The sequence below is a fragment of the Balaenoptera physalus genome (assembly GCF_965194825.1).
Source record: "Balaenoptera physalus genome assembly, chromosome: 4".
In the NCBI taxonomy this organism is placed as follows: Eukaryota; Metazoa; Chordata; class Mammalia; order Artiodactyla; family Balaenopteridae; genus Balaenoptera; species Balaenoptera physalus.
The window spans coordinates 94,727,316-94,731,114 of record NC_138891.1 but is presented as its reverse complement, the minus strand read 5'-3'; positions in this window follow the sequence as shown (position 1 = coordinate 94,731,114).

Here is a 3,799-nt window from a genome sequence, read left to right as displayed (position 1 = left end):
CACACACACAAACACACACACACATACACACACACACACACACTTTAGCTTCTCAGAAAGCTCCCTGACTAGTTAGTGCATGAACAATTTATATCACATTTTCAAGAAACAAATAATTTCCAGACCAATGTGCCAGTCAGGGTATAGTGAATAGCAGGAATTTCTGCCTGAGAACAAAATCCCATCACTGTAATGGGGGAAAGTCAGATCTGAAGCACATCTTCTCTAGGGAAAAAGAAATAAAAACTCTACCTTAAATATGTTAGGAATCAGGGATAATTTGGCTAGCCACATTAATCAGGGATAATTTGACTAGCCATTTAATTAAGTAGAAGAGAATAATCAATTTCTTGAAAGGATAAAGTGGCTAAAATAATAAAAGGAAGAGGCTAAAAGGCCGATACAGGAAGGATAAGAAACAAGGCAACAATGGTGATCTTAGCAGCAGGAACTCTTTAATATATCTCTAGACTTAGGGTATTGCCATTAGGATGATTTATCTTCTTGCATTCTTGAGTGACTTCATTTAAAATTCAAATTCCCATGAAAAAGAAAGGATGAAATTCAACTTGTTTGGATCATGTTTGCTTCCCGAGATTGGGTTCTATTTTTGCTTTTACTCACTTCTCTTGCCTTGAATGCACAAGATGTTTGCCATCTGGTAATTATCTAGTAAAAGAGTTTAGGGAGGAGGAAACAACTTAACTTAGGCCATGTTCCTAGTTACATTCTTCAACCCAGTGGATTTGAGAACACTGTTCTGAGATTATGGAAATCTGATTAAAAATAAAAAGTATTTTTATTTTCCAATGATCATCACCACTTAGCTTATGATTACTTAAGGAAAACCATAGGAAATATGAGGGGTTTAAGAATAAATTTGATTTTCCCTAGGATAAAGGGATATTACAAGAGATAGAAGAATGGAACTATAAGAAACTATTAAAAAACACTCATGGAGGAGGTAATATGTTTGCAAATATAAAGGAACATTGATTGTGAAGAGCAACAATAATAACTATGTCATATGAGCTTTATAACATCTGTAGAAGTACACTGTATAAAAATAGCTCAAAGATCTGACATGGTTTAAACGAGTCTCTATAGCTTCATGTCTATCCTACCAGACTAATGACCATTCTCATGTGAATATGTGCAAATTCCTAGTATATTAAGGATAGTCTTCCTTCCTTCCTTCCCTCCCTCCCTCCCTCCTTCCCTCCTTCCCTCTCTCCCTCCCTCCCTTCCTTCCTTCCTTCCTTTCTCTCTCTCTCTCTTTCTTTCTTTCTTTGTCTTAAACAGCAAAAATTTATCTTATAATCCTAGACTCCCAAGATATATGTGTTTGGCTTATATATGACTGTCTTCTCCCTGTGTCTTTTTTTTTTTTAATTGAGGTATAGTTGATATACAATCTTTCTTCTCTTCTTCATGAAAATGATCATTATTTGCCTTTAAAAATTAATAACACCTTACATATTTGTCCTTTACAGAAATAATATCATTTCTCCAATACACTTTTCCAACATGAATTACATAGAAACATAACTCCAGAACAATTGTTATAAAAGTATACCTCATTGCTTTTAAGTGCTGAATAGTATAGTGTATTATGTATTTGCTAGAATTTATCTAACAGTTCTGTTACAGAGAACTATGTTAACTCTTTCCATTGCTCTAGATCTTATTTTATACCCTATAATAATATTTTAAACTGTTTCTCATCCAAGTCGTATCTCTTTCCTTTCTTGTTAAATTAATTCTAAGTTTTATAGTTTTCAACAATATTGTGAACAGTGTAGTTTTTAAACTTTTATTTCTAATTGATAATGTCTAGTATGGAAAAAAATTTATATCCTGTTACCTTAACAAATTAACTTATTAATAATAGAATGTTTTAATATGTTGATAATTATATTATTTCCAAATAAGGATAATTATAACCCCTCTTTTATGATGGTCAATTATTTCATTTTCCTTTCTAATTTTATTACCTAGAAACAGCCAAACAATTTTGAAATAGAATAATGATAATTATCCTCTCTTGTTCCTAAAATTTAATGTAACACTTTTAGGATTTTTCCCCTTTGTAAATAGGCTTTTATTAAGTATTGAGCCATATTTATATTATTTGCTTAAAGTCTATTTTACTTAAATATTTGTTACAAGTAAACATAATACATTTGTAATGCAGTTATAAAAAAGAATGAGTTATATCTATACCAATTTTAAAAGGGCTGTATTTTATCAGGTGATTTGTTTTCTAGCATATATTATGAAAGTAAATACCTTCTGTCCTTTTTGTCGATATAATGCACTATATTAATATATTTCCTAATGTTAAACACTTTCATTCCTGAAATAAATGCTTTTATCTATAGGGTAATTTAGTAGCAATGGAACTAGCATATCCATCATATCTATCGTGAATTATTAAGTTACAAATTAATATGGAAAAAAGTATCCATTTTTGGATTATTATTAAAACATATGACAAGTACTCCATTAAAAAATATTGTGTTTGCATATTTGATACCATTTAATGAATAACAGATACTTTGATGGTACAGATATTTTGCTTTATACATTTATATCTATATTCTGAATTGAGATGGATCTGGATAATAATTCTGAATATTTTATAAGTTTGCTGATAACACTAAATGAGTTCACATGTATGAAGCACTTAGAACAATGCCTGGGCATAGTAAGCATTAAAACACGTCTGTCTGTTTTCTCCATCCATGTTCAGGTGCTTTGGTGGTGGCCAGGCAGAGGCAGAAGTTTGGGATTCACAAAGAGCAGGATTTTTCCAAGTGAGTAAGACTGAGGGAAAGATGGAAAAATTTGAGAGTATTTGCATGAGTGTAACTATAATTTCCTTCATGGAATCGGTAATAATTTAGATAAGTAGGATAGTGAGAATAGGAAATATATGATGGACAGTGAAAAGGTGTTGGATCAATAGATTTGATGACCTTAATGGTATAAAAGATATTCATATTTGGTGTACTAGAAGGAAACCTGTACTGAAAGTGACGTGTGTGTGTTAGAGAACAGAATTCTCCAAATCAAGATAGTGGGGGCAGTGTGGTTTATGGTGATGATGAAGTTTATCCATAGGAGTAAAATACTTGAGATGAAATAATGGTCACTATCTTTGGAAGTGAGATGATCAACAAAATCAGAATCCCAGATAGTGTATGGATCATTATACATTTTGAAATTATCAATAATCATGATAAGACAAATGGTAAAGAAAAAGAGAGTCACCCAGGTGCTGAACTACTTGGTGAATAAGGGAGAACAGTAGGAAATTAGTTAGAAAAAACATAAGCAAAAGGTAGTACTTGTTATAGTCAGAAGAAACATACTTCAAGGACTGAGGTTGATTTTATTATTAATATCCTCACTGTCCTTATTTTAACTGGCTTTGTCACATTCTGGAAGTGGCATTTAAAAAATCACCACCTGTAATTATATTTTTGTCAGGTCCTTGATGTATTTCTAGGAATATTTCCTTTTTACGTGTTATGGCTATTATTGTTCTGTATAAAAACATTTATAGATTTTAAAATTTTTTTCCTAAATTATACCTATTATTATTATATAATGTCATCCCGGGTCCCACTTCGCACTTAATGTTTTGACCTTAAATTTCACATTTTTTGCTGTAATATTGCTACTCAGGTTTTTACCAGTTTCTAAAATATTTACTCATCTCTCAACTTTAACCATTTTTTACCTATTTTAGATTATTGTTTTATTTCTTATAAAAACATATAGCTGGGATTAATTT